General features: G+C 43.7%; 1 pseudogene; it reads right to left on the reverse strand.

The window, feature by feature from the left end:
• Nucleotides 1-229: 229 nt before the first annotated feature.
• LOC103682440 lies at nt 230-1,639 on the reverse strand (annotated as a pseudogene).
• Between the last annotated feature and the right edge of the window lie 11,818 nt (nt 1,640-13,457).

Below are 13,457 nucleotides of genomic sequence, written 5' to 3' on the forward strand. Positions count from 1 at the left end.
AGCCAGGCGCCCCTGAATACAGTCTTTTAATGCAAGCCTGCATCTTCAAACACATAAAATCTGTTTCCTATGCTCAGTTTCAACATCACTGGAAAAATACCTATCACTAAACCCTGATTCACATTCGTAGCCATTTCACCATCTTCTATCATGGTCAGTGTTCAGGAGGCAAATCCTGACCCAGAATCCTTGTTCACATTTTCTCCAAGGGCTTCTCCATGCACAGTGGTCATTCTGCTTCTGTCTCCTTCTGCTTGGCACCTGCAGGCATGAGTATCAGGGCTTACCACACGTCTGACAGGGAAATGACACCCACGATGCTATCTGCTTCACTTGTGACCAGCAGCGCAGGGGTCAGCCCACGCTAATCTGTTCAGGATTTCCAGCTTACCGTACTTCACAACACCTTCAAGGCACTGTGAGCGGTGCTGAGGGCCTGGGTCACTGTGATATCTAGGTTACTGAACGTTTTCTCAGCAGCAAGCTTAATTACATCAGACTTGGAATAAATATTCACAACTTCTCCTGACTTGTGCACCACAGGGAAGACCAGCAACTCTCTTTCTACAAAGGCATTCAAGGCTGTACTGATGGTCTCCTGGTGGATGAATGGATGTTGTGGTGGGTCCCAAATGCAAGAACATCCAGGTTCTGCTTCATGAAGGCAGGCTTTGTCAGACCAGACATAAAATGCTGGAGGAACGTGACGATTCTTTTGTGGGTATGTGTATAAACTGCAGTCCACTGATAGGATCAATAATTGGCAATGAGTGGATTTCATTTGTGATCAGTGAGTGTACAGCATGGAAGATGTTTGCATCTGGAGCTATATTCCCTGAAGGCTTACGTGTTTCTTGGGAATGAAGCTCCCTCCCTGTTTCAATCTTATGTGCCTCTAATGCATAAATCTGTACCAGGGTTGACTTATGTCATGTCTGTGGTGTATTTATGAACTCTGTAATTGTTAGCATTCTTACAAAATTTGTTTTGTCCTCTCCCACAATAGCGCTGCTGGAACACCATTGGCTGCTAAGGCACAGAAGCCTTTCTAACTTGTAATGTAGTATCAGCAACAACACGCTTTGAAGAGTTGGAAAGAGGTGGTGATCCTTGTGTTACCTCGGTGCATGAAAACCCCCTTTTTTGAGTTTTGTGCTTCCTCTTCGAACTGGAATTTCTCCCACATGCTGGCTTACTGGTCCAGGGGCTGCAGCCCACTGCTGCCAATGAAGAGGAGGAGGACCAGGATCTGTGGGTACTTCTGGGCGCTTCACTGGCCAGGTGTGCAGGGGTACCAGGGTGTCAGCTGGACCTCTCTAGAGTGCAGGTTATGGGCTAGGATCCTCTGGGGGATGTGGGCATAATGCAGGGACAAGGGGGTATAGGTGGGAACTTCTGGCTAGGCTAGGCAAGCAGGGAGATTGAGTTATGAAGAGCAGCCATTATCCATTCATCACTGGTGGATACCTGTGTTGTTTCCACACCTTGGCCACCTTAAGTCATGCTACAGGAAACGTAGGGGTGCATGCGTCTTCACAATGAGGACATCTAGGCCTCCTGGCTAAAGCTGAAGTGGATACAAGCTGGTGTCACAGGGATCTCTGTGCAGAGGGCCCCCTGGAAGGGTGGCTGGAGTGGAGATGGATCAGGAGCTGAGGTTTTCTGGGGTGCTCTGCACAGAGGTGCCCTGGAAGGACAGCTGTAGCTGAAGTGGGTGGGCTGGAGTGTCCCAGGGCTCTCTGCAGTGGAGACACTTTGGGAGGGTAGCTGTAGCTGAAGTGGATTCAGGATTGGGGGGTTCTCTGTGCACAAGATCTCCTAGCAGGATATCTGAAGCTCAAGTGGGAGAAAGCTGGGGTGTCCTGGGGTCTTAAGCACTGTGAGTGGCCTGGCACAGTGTGGGCTGATGTGTGCTGGGCTTTACACACCAAGGGGCTCCTTATCAGGACAGTTTCAGCTGAAGCAGTAGTGACTCAGGAGGTCACATAACTCTCCATTCAGGGGGTGCCGTAGCAAACCGAGTCATGCAAGCCTGAAGTGTGCTGGGGTGAATCGGACTAAGGTGTCACATTGGTGTGATGTCTGGAGCTGTAGTGAATGCTGACCAGGGCAACCCAGTGTGTGCTATGCTGGGGCTGCCTCGTGGGCACAGCGTGGGTTGAGTGGGTTGGGGACCCAAGGCTCAGCGAGGTAGCAAGCTGGCTGGGGTGCTCAGAACCTGCTTCTGTCCATGCTATCAAGGTGGAGGGGAATGGGAACCATGACACTTGCCAGCACTTCAACACAGAGAGAGATCCAGCACCACCCCCTCCCCTTTGGGGGGCTTGAAGGGTGGATCCTTCACATTACATATGCTCTTTAAATTGCAGCTTCTTGAGACACCTTGGTGGCTCAGTTGGTTAAGTGTCTAGCTTCTGCTCAGGTCATGATCCCAGGAGGATCATGGGATCGAGTTCCACATTGAGCTCCTTGTTCGGTGGGGAGCCTGCTTCTCCCTCTGTGTGCCGCTCCTCCTCCTTGTGCTTGCTTTCACACTCCCTCTCTCTGACGAATAAAGAAAAAACCTTAAAAAATAAAAACAAACTGCAGCTTCTTTTCTGTGACCCAGGGCAGACAGATCAGCTTCCAGCCCCCAGAACTATCCCTCTCCCTGCAGTTGGCAGGATGGTGAGTGTGTCTCTGTCGTGTGTTGTGCAGAAGCTGTTCAGTAGGCCCTCAGTTCTTCTTCAGGCGGATCTGTTCTATAAATAGGTGTAGACTTGATGTGTCCGGGGAGGAGGTAAGTTCAGTTCTCACCTTAGGTGAGGTGAGTTAGGTCCCCATCTTGGACTCTTATCTTTATAAAATTACTTAAGTTATTTCACTTCTCAGAGGATCCATTTCCTGACTGTAAAATAGACATTTTATTTCAGGATCCAATACCCTTACTGGCTAAGGTGCCTGGCACAGAGTAGGTGCTCATTAAATGTTTCTTCCTCCTCTCATCCTACACTGTGCTCTCCAAAACACATTCCCTTGACTCAGCAGACAAACTGCTCCTCCCATTCTCAATGTCTGAAATTTCTAAGAACAGTATGGGAAGGCCCACCCTGCTACTGGGCTTGGCACCTCACAGGTCACTCTGGCAACTTTACCCTTGCCACTTTCTTGCTTTCTCTCCACCTACTCAACTGAGACGTGCAAGTGCCTGGCCCAAGCCACCTCTATAAATCCTCCTCTGGGGGAGGCTAACAACAGAATCCATCAAGGATCATGAATACTTAGCAGCCAAGGGAAATGCTGAGCCACTGGGACAGTCCTCCCAAGGGTTTTAGAAATCCACTGCTGATGGTTGAATTTTGGAGAACATTTCAGTGGAGGGCCTAGGAGGGTCTTAGTGGTTGAGTAATGTAGGTTTAACTAGCGTACATCTGTGGATTTTGAGGATCACATCCCGAGGAAAGTTTCCATCAGTCTGGCACCTGGAGTCAGTCATGAAATGGAAAGGATAGAAGGAATAATATTTGCTGAGTGTCCAGAGTGGATGCTTCACTGTGCCAGGCCATTGATATAGGGCTTTTCTCTGAACGTGGTAACAATTCTACAAAGTGATCATGCTCTTGTGTGTCCCTATTTTACAGAGGAGGAAAGTACATTGGTTGAGCTTACTTAACATGTAGCTGTGTTATAGCATGGTGCATGAAAGAAGTTATAGAGCCTAGTGGGCCTGAGTTCACATCATAGCTCCATCTCCTCCTTGTTGTGTTACATTGAGAAAATTCCTGAACCTCTCTGTTTCTGAGTCACCTCATCTACAGCATGGAGACAGCAATGCCTGCCTCATTAATGTGTTTGAAGATTGAAATGACATTGCAAACCTAAGACCCTAACCAGTGTTTCTGGTACACGGCAAAAACTCAAGAAATATTGTCTGTTCTTAATTTTACTACTATTGATGTTATTGCCAAAACCCCTGAACTGAGAATGAGGGTGTTTAATTCAAACGTAAATCCTTCTGGATCCAACATGAGAAGAAATAGAACCATATGCATGTTTAGAAACAAAACAGAACCATCATGCTCTTTCGTTCAAGCTTCCTGGCATCATTTACTAATGCCAGGCATGGTACTGGGCACTGGAAACAGAATAAAGAAGATCATTCTGTTGAGGGGATTATAAGCGAGGAAAGGAAAGTAAATTGTATTATTTGTCCCAAGTTTTTTGCCTTCCTTCCTGGCATGGCCCTCCCAATGGACCACATTTAGTTTTTTTATAAATGGGCTTGGCTGTATGACTAGCTTTGGCCAATGGAATGTGAATATGCTTGCTGTAAACAGAGAATATAAATGGCCAAAATTTGGAGCCAAGGTTACCACAAAGGCTATGAGGTCTGGGGTCAGAAATGGTCTATGCAGAAATAGCTGTGTGTAGACACTCTGCTTCCCTTTTCCTTTCTATCAGAGTGGCACCCACCTCAGCGGCTGGCCTGGAGTTCTAGAGGAGTCCGTGTGTGTGAACAATGTTGAGTAGGATGGGCAGTTCGTGCTGACTCTCAGCTCCTTATGGTTCACCACCACTTTCTCAGAACCTTGGAGACCCATACCCACCATCTGGAGAATGCAGTGTCTAGTGTGGTGCCGTGGTGACTATGATGCTGAGCTGTGCATTACAAACATCCTGAAACTCTTGTTTTGTATTCCAATACAGCTGTTTATTTAAAGCTGACAGATATCCTGAACCTCATGTAGGTGATGAATCAGCAAATTCTACTCCTGGAACCAATACTATACTATATGTTAACTAAATTGAATTTAAATTTAAAAAAGAATCTGCTTTTTAAAAGAAGTAATTGAGTTAAAATTAAAGTATATGGGGGACCCTAGAAATATATGGTGAGTCCTTATAAGAAGAGATTCGGACATGGATACAGAAAAGAAAATATGATGAGAACACTCAATGAGAAGGTGACCACATACAAGCCAAAGAGAGAGACCTCAGTATCCTGAGTGAAAACAAATAAAAAAAACAACATCGGAGGTCATAGCTGTAGGATTACCCTCATATATTAAAATGCCATCACTCCCAAAATGTAAAACACAGAGGTGATTGCCATGGGCAGGGATGGTGGGGACAGGGGTGGGTTGCAAGACGGAGAAATTTGTGTGATGGAGTACTTCTATATCTGGATTGTGCTTTTGAACATATGAATGTACATGACAAACTGACAGAACTAGACATGTCCATCATACCACTGTCAGTTTCCTGGTGTTAATAGTGTTCTGCAAAGATATAGGCTGTTTACCAGGGGCAAAATGAGCCAAGAGTGCCTCTGTGATAGGAATTTTCTGTACTACCTGCAGCTTCCTGTGAATCTATAAATCTACCTACCCACCTCCCTACCTATATTAGTGCTCTACCTGTCAACACACCTAAGATTAATTCCCTAAAGCTAACAGCCCCACCCTGGCTCCCTGGAGGTCCAAGCATCCCCAGGACCCTAACGTGTGGGTGTCAAGCCACAGTGAATGATGCAGGAGGGTTCTCGTGCTGACCTGTGACTGAGTAGGTCTTCGGCTGTGATGCCCTGTAATCCTGAGGGGCAGAGAAGGCCAGTTGTGGGACAGGACAGAGACAGAACCCAGACTGCTCTCCTCCCAGAGCTGATGTTTTGTCTTTGGGAAGAAAAGGACAGGACAAAGACCTAGTTCACAGCCTGCCTTCCGTTCTCTGGACGGCATCTGTCTGTCCCCTGCCCTTGTGGATCCCCTCCCAACACTGCTATTTCCTGCCTCCTGCTCACACAACCATCCCCACAAAGTTGCTGGCATTTTCAGATGAACAAATGGGGACACAGAGGTTGAATGGCTCTTCTTCACACCCTCAAAGTGGGGTCCCAGGACCTGCAGGAGCCTGCTGTGTCCAGAAACATGTGTGGGATAGGTGGAGTCTGAGCAGTTGACCACTGGAGGTTAGCAGATCTGGCTTCACATAAATGATCCACTTCCTTCACAGATCCAAGTTACCTGGACTCCAACACCCTCCGCACTGGCTCCTGAAAACATCAGCCCTCTTATAAGCTCATACATCTTAGAGATGTCAGCCTCTCTTCTCCCAAGTAGCCCTCATTTTTACCTTCCCTCCAAGAGCCAGCTTCTTCATAGGTCCCATCAGTTTATGCCCAGGTGCTATAAGTACACTGCCTTGAGCTCTCCCAAGGGACCATGGCTCTAGGCTCTCCTCCACCTCAGCTGCAGCCCTAGGCAGGCCCCAGCTCAATGACCTCCACATGGCATTTGAGCTCCCACATCATCCTTGGAGGTAAAAGGGACAATCTCCAGGGAGAAGAGGAACCTGGAACCTTACTTTCTTCCTTCCATCTGTCCAATTTAGGGCAGAATCTCAGTTCTGCCTTTTAGCGGTTACCACATTCCTCCATATTCACAGACACCCTCGAGTCTTCCAGATGCACCTCTTCCCACCTATTCCTACCTGTCTTCTTCTGTATTACTCTGTCTCTCCACTCCTCCTCTTGGAGCAGCCAGTAAGAATCTGTCTCCCCCAAAATCTGCAGTGTTTCTGAGGCACAGAGTAGAGAGCCCATCCTCCAGGCTCCTCACTCCAGTCTGTACTGCCTCTCTCACCTCATAGAAAATCACCCAGAGACAGGGAATGGTCCCATGCTTCTGACGTCCCTCTATCATGGTTCCCTTGTCTTCTTGTCACATTTACTCTCCAAAGGTCTGCATAACTCAGGAACATGTAGTCAGGAAATACTTGCTGCAGTGTCCAGAGTTTGGAAACATCACGAATGGGATAAGCTATTTGCAAATGAAATACCTGATAAATGGTTATTATTCATAATATATGGAGATCTTATATGACTTGCCTGGGTGGCTCAGTTGGTTAAGCATCTGCCTTCAGCTCAGGTCATGATCACAGGGTCCTGTGATCAAGTCCCCATCAGGCTCCTTGTTCATCGGGGAGCCTCTTTCTCCTTCTGCCTGCCACTCCCCTTGCTTGTGCTTTCTCTCTGACAAATAAAGAAAAAATATTTTAAAAACTCTTTAAAAAAATGAAAAAAAAAAAGACTAAGCAATATAATCCAGCCAGAGAAAGACAAATACAATATGATTTCACTCATATGTGCAATTTAAGAAAGAAATAAAATGAAGAAAGTAAAAAAAAAAAAAAAGACAAAACAAAAAACCCCAGACTCCTAAAGTATAGATAACAGAACAGATGGTAACAGAGGGGTAACAGATGGGATAATAGAAGAGATGTGTGATATAGCTGTAAGGGATTAAGAATACACTTATCTTGACGGGAACTGAGTAATGTACAGAATTGTTGAATCACTGTATTGTACACTTTCAACTAGTACACCACTGTGTTTTAACTATATTGGAATTAAAATAAAACAAATAAGCAAATACATACATACATAACAAAAATAAGTAAATGTGACAGGAAGGAAAAAGATGGCAGTGGAGTAGGGACCTCTTCTTCAGCTGGTCCCCTGAATCGAGCTGGATATCTACCAGACCATCCTGAACACCCACAAAATCAGCCTGAGATGCAGGAAGATACATCTGGATCTCTACAAAGGGACATCTCCAGCACTGAGTATTGAGGTACGAAGTGGGGAGCCGTGAATCCGCGCACAGATATCTGAAGATAAATGGAATGGGGATGGAGCTGTTGCACTTGGGCGCCAGGAAGCAGTAACCACCTGCACTGGGGAGCTGGCATGACTCGTGAACCGGCACCCTCGAGAAAACAGACTGAGACCAGGAGCCTGGGAACATGTGTGCGACCAGACTGAAAACTGGAACTCCGGAGTGCACACTTGAACTAGACTGAAATCAGGAGCTCTGTAGCGCAAGCAACCAGATGGAAAATTGGCGCTCTGGAGTGCGTGCAAACCACACTGAAACAGGGAGCACCGGAGCGTGCACAGGAACAGGGGGCAGCTGGAGGTGTTAGAAGCACAAAGGACAGAGACTTGCCAGCCCTGCAAGCGAGGGCTGGGAGAGTGGCTTTGGGGCACACATCCCAGGACGTTGTGGGGTTTTTAGCAGCACCGTCGGAAACAGAGTTAAAGTGGCCAGGAGAACTCAGTGGAGAGTGGACTGTGATCTCCCTGTTCTGTTCTGAAACAGAGTCTAGAATACGGCTACTGCTGCTCTGACTCTCACAAGAGGCACAGAAAACTACCAGGAAAAGCTGCCAGAGAACAAAAGCCCAGAAATACCAGCTCACATTGTGCCCATCCCTGTTCCCCCTCAGGGGATGGGGCAACTCTACCCAAACAGGGTTGCCTGAGTATCAGGGCAGAAGGCCCCTCCCCCAAAAGGCTGAAAAATCAAAAAGCACACATCCCTAAGATCCCTATAAAACAAGTGCACATTGCCCGGGTCCTGGTCAATAATTTGGGCTCTGGGAAGCCCTGCAACCTCTGCTCCTCAGAATGATGAGGAGAAACCCTCAGCAAAAAAAGGACACAGAGACTGTGGTCTCTGCCACAGAAATGATGGATATGGTTATAACCAAATTATCAGAAATGGAGTTCAGAGTAACAATGGTCAAGGTGATGTGTAGTCCTGAAAAAATATTAACGAAAATATTAATGAGAATATAGAATCTCTAAGGGCAGAAATGAGAGAGAAACTGGCAGAAATTAAAAATTCTACGAATCAAATGCAGTCTAAACTAGACGCTCTAATGGCCACGGTAAATGAGGCAGAAGAACGAATTAGTGAATTGGAGGATGGGATGGTAGAAGAGAAAGTTAAAATGGAAACTTGGCTCAAAAAATCCGATCTAAAGAATATAGATTATGGGAGATTATTGACTCAATGAAACGTTCCAATGTCAGAATCATTAGCATCCCCAAGGGGGTGAAGAAAGAGAGAGGTCTAAAACAGATATTTGAACAAATTCTAGCTGAGAACTTCCCTACTCTGGCAAAGGAAACAAGTATTCATGTCCAAGAGACAGAGAAGACCCGCCCAAGATCAATGAGTACAGGCCTACACCACGTTACATCATAGAGCAACTCTCAAATATTAGATCCAAGGATGCAGTATTGAAAGCGGCCAGGGGGGAGAAAACCCTTACTTACAGATGGGAAAATATTAGAATAATGTCAGACCTGTCTACAGAGACCTGGCAGGCTAGGAAGGGTTGGCAGGGTATTTTGAAAGCTCTGAGAAGAACATGCAGCCAAGGATCCTTTGTCCAGCAAGGCTGCCATTCAGAATTGATGGAGAGATAAGGACCTTCCCAGATCTGCAGAAACTGAAGGAATACATAAACACCAAAGCAGCCCTTCATGAGATATTAAAGGGGGTTCTATAAAAGTAAAAAGACCCGAAAAGTGATACAGAAAAGAAATTTACAATCTATAGAAACAAAGACTTCACAGGTAACATGACATCATTAAAATCATATCTCTCAATAATCGCTCTCAATGTGAATGGCCTAAATGCTCCCATAAAACACCACAGGGTTGCAGATTGTATAAAAAGACATAACCCATCCATTTGCTGTCTACAAGAGACTCATCTTGAACCTAAAGATACATTCAGACTGAAAGTGAAGGGATGGAAAACCATTTTTCATGTCAATGGACTTCAAAAGAAAGCTGGGGTAGAAATTCTTATATCAGACAGATTAGATTTTAAACTAAAGACTGTAGTTAGAGATACAGAAGGACACTATATTATTCTTAAAGGATGTATCCAACAAGTGGATATGACAATTATAAATATCTATGCCCCCAAACAGGGAACAGCTAGATACACAAGCCAACTCTTTACCAGAATAAAGGGACATATAGATAATAATACGTTAATAGTAGGGGACCTCAACACTCTGCTCTCAGCAATAGACAGATCACCTAAGCAGAAAATGAACAAAGAAACAAGAGCTTTGAATGACATACTGGACCAGATAGACCTCATAGATATATACATAACACTCCACCCCAGAACAACAGAATACTCATTCTTTTCAAATGCACATGGAACTTTCTCCAGAATAGACCATATACTGGGTCACAAAACAGGCCTCGAAGGATACCAAAAGACTGAGATTATTCCCTGCATATTCTCAGACCACAATGCTTTGAAACTGGAACTCAACGACAAGGAAAAATTTGGAAGAAAGTCAAACACTTGGAAACTAAGAACCATCCTGCTCAAGAATGATTGGGTAAACCAGGAAATCAAAAATCAGATTATACAATTTTTGGAGACCAATGAAAATGAAAACACAATGGTCCAAAACCTATGGGACACTGCAAAGGCAGTCGTAATGGTAAAATACATAACCATCCAAACCTCCCTCTAAAGAATAGAAAAATCTAAAATGCAGTATTTATATTCTCACCTCAAGAAGTTGGAGCTGGAACAGAAGAACAGACCTAACTCACACACGAGAAGGCAGGTAATCAAGATTAGAGCAGAGATCAGTGAATTAGAAACCAGGAGCACAGTAGAGCAGATCAACAGAACTAAAAGCTGGTTCTTTGAAAGAATAAATAAGATCTATAAGCCACTGGCCAGACTTATTCAAAAGAATAAAGGACGCAAATTAATAAAATTATGAATGAAAGGGGAGAGATCACAACCACCACCAATGAAATAGGAAGGATCATTAGAAACTTTTATCAACAGCTTTATGCCAATAAATTAAACAACCTGGAAACCTATAAACTACCAAGACTGAAACAGGAAGAAATTGATTATCTAAACAGAGCGACTAATTATGAAGAGATTGAAGCAGTGGTGAAAACCTCCCCAAAAACAAGAGTCCAGGGCCTGATGGATTCTCCGGGGAATTCTACCAAACATTCAAAGAAGAAATAATACCTATTCTCCTGAAGCTGCTTCAAAAAATAGAAAAAGAAGGAAAACTACAAAACCCACTCCATGAGGCCAGTATTACCTTGATCCCCAAACCATGGAACAACCCCATCCAAAAGGAGAATTACAGACCAATATCCCTGATGAATATGGACGCCAAAATTCTCAACAAGATCCTAGCTAATAGGATCCAACAGTACATTATGATTTGAATTTCCCTGATGGCTAATGATTTTGAACATTTTTTCTTGTGTCTGTTAGCCATTTGTATGTCATCATAGGAAAAGTGTCTGTTCATATCTTCTGCCCATTTCATGATTTGTTTGTTTCTTGTGTATTGAGTTTGAGAAGTTCTTTGTAGATCTTGGATACCAGTCTTTTATCTGTAGCATCATGTGCAAATATATTCTCCCATTCCATGGGCTGCCTCTTAGTTTTTTTTATTGTTTCCGTGGCTGTGCAGAAACTTTTTATCTTGATGAAGTCCCAAATGTTCATTTTATCTTTTCTTTCTCTTGCCTTTGGAGTTGTGTCATGAAAACGTTGCTTTGGCCGATGTCGTAGAGGGCATTGTCCTATGTTGTCCTCTAGGATTTTGATGGATTCCTGTCTCACATTGAGGTCTTTCCTCCATTTGGAGTTTATCTTTGTGTATGGTATGAGAGAGTGATCACGTTTCCTTCTTTTGCATGTATCTGTCCAATTTTCCCAGCACCATTTATTGAAGAGACTTTCTTTTTTCCACTGGATGTTTTTTCCTGCTTTATCAAATATTAGTTGCCCAAAGAGCCGAGGGTCCATTTCTGGGTTCTCTATTCTGTTCCATTGGTCTATGTGTCTGTTTTTGTGCCAGTACCATGCTGTCTTTGTGATCACAGCTTTGTAGTACAGCTCGAAATCCGGCATTGTGATGCCCCCAGCTTTGCTGTTCCTTTTCAACAGTTCTGTGGCGATTCGGGGCCTTTTCTGGTTCCACACAAATTTCAGGACTATTTGTTCCAGTTCCTTGAAAAATGTCATCGGTAGGATAGCATTGAAAGCGTAGATTGCTCTGGGTAGCATGGACATTTTAACTATGTTAATTCTTCTGATCCATGAGCATGGAATATTTTTCCCTTTTTGTGTCTTCTCCGATGTCTTTCAAGAGCGATTTGTAGTTTCTAGAATATAGATCCTTTACGTCTCCAGTTAAGTTAATTCCAAGGTAACGTATGGTTTTTGGTGCTATTGTAAATGGGATGGATTCCCTAATTTCTCTTTCTTCAGTCTCATTATTCGTGTATAGAAATGCAACTGATTTCTGAGCATTGATTTTGTATCCCACCTCATTACTGGATTTCTCTATAGCTTCTAATAGTTTGGGAGTGGATTCTTTTGGGTTTTCCATATAGAGTATCATGTCATCTGTGAAGAGAGACAATTTGATACTTTTGGATCAAATTGGATACATTTTATCCCTTTTTGTCATCTGATTGCTGTTGCAAGAACTTCTAGTACTATGTTGAATAATAGTGGCAAGAGTGGGCATCCTTGTCGTGTTCCTGATCTTAAGGGAAAGGCTTCTAGCTTTTCCCCATTGAGAATAATATTTGCTGTAGGGTTTTCATAGATGGTTTTTATGAAATTGAGGAATGTACCCTCTATTCCTACACTCTGAAGGGTTTTAATCAGGAAAGGATGCTGTATTTTGTCAAATGCTTTTTCTGCATCGATTGAGAGAATCATACGATTTCTGAATTTTTGTTTCTGGATAAAATCTAAGACACTGATAGATTTGCAAATGTTGTACCACCCTTGCATCCCAGGGATGAATCCCACATAGTCATGATGGATAACCCTTTTAATGTACAGTTGCATTCTGTTAGCCAGGATCTTGTTGAGGATTTTGGCATCCATATTCATTAGGGAAATCAGTCTATAATTCTCCTTTTTGATGGGGTCTTTGCCTGGTTTGGGGATCAAGGTAATATTGGCCTCATAGAATGAGTTTGGTAGCTTTCCTTCTGTTTCTATTTTTTGTAATATCTTTAGGAGAATAAGTATTATTTCTTCTTTGAATGTTTGGTAGAATTCCCCAGGAAAACCATCCGGGCCTGGAGTTTTCTTATTTGGAAGTTGTTTATCACTGACTCAATCTCTTCATAATTAATTAGCCTGTTTAAAAAATCAGTTTCTTCCTGTCTCAGTCTTGGTAGTTTATGGGTTTCCAGGAAGGCCTCCATCTCTTCCAGATGACTTAATTTATTGACATAAAGCTGTTGATAAAAGTTTCTAATAATCCAATTTCATTGTCATTGGTTGTGACCTCTCCTTTTTCATTCATCATTTTATTAATTTGGGTCCTTTCTCCATTCTTTTGGCTAAGTCTTGCCAGAGGTCTGTCAATTTTATTATTTCTCTTAAAGAAACAGCTTCTAGTTCTGTTCATCTGCTCTACTGTACTCCTGGTTTCTAATTCGTTGATTTCTGCTCTAATTTTGGTCAACTGCTTCCTCGTGCGTGGATTAGGCCTGTCCCTCTGTTGCTGTTCCAGCTTCTAGAGGTGAGAATATAAAAACTGCATTTTAGATTTTTCTATTCTTTTGAGTGAGGCTTGGATGGCTATGTATTTCC

The sequence above is a fragment of the Ursus maritimus genome, unplaced genomic scaffold, assembly GCF_017311325.1.
Source record: "Ursus maritimus isolate PB19 unplaced genomic scaffold, ASM1731132v1 scaffold_5, whole genome shotgun sequence".
In the NCBI taxonomy this organism is placed as follows: domain Eukaryota; kingdom Metazoa; phylum Chordata; class Mammalia; order Carnivora; family Ursidae; genus Ursus; species Ursus maritimus.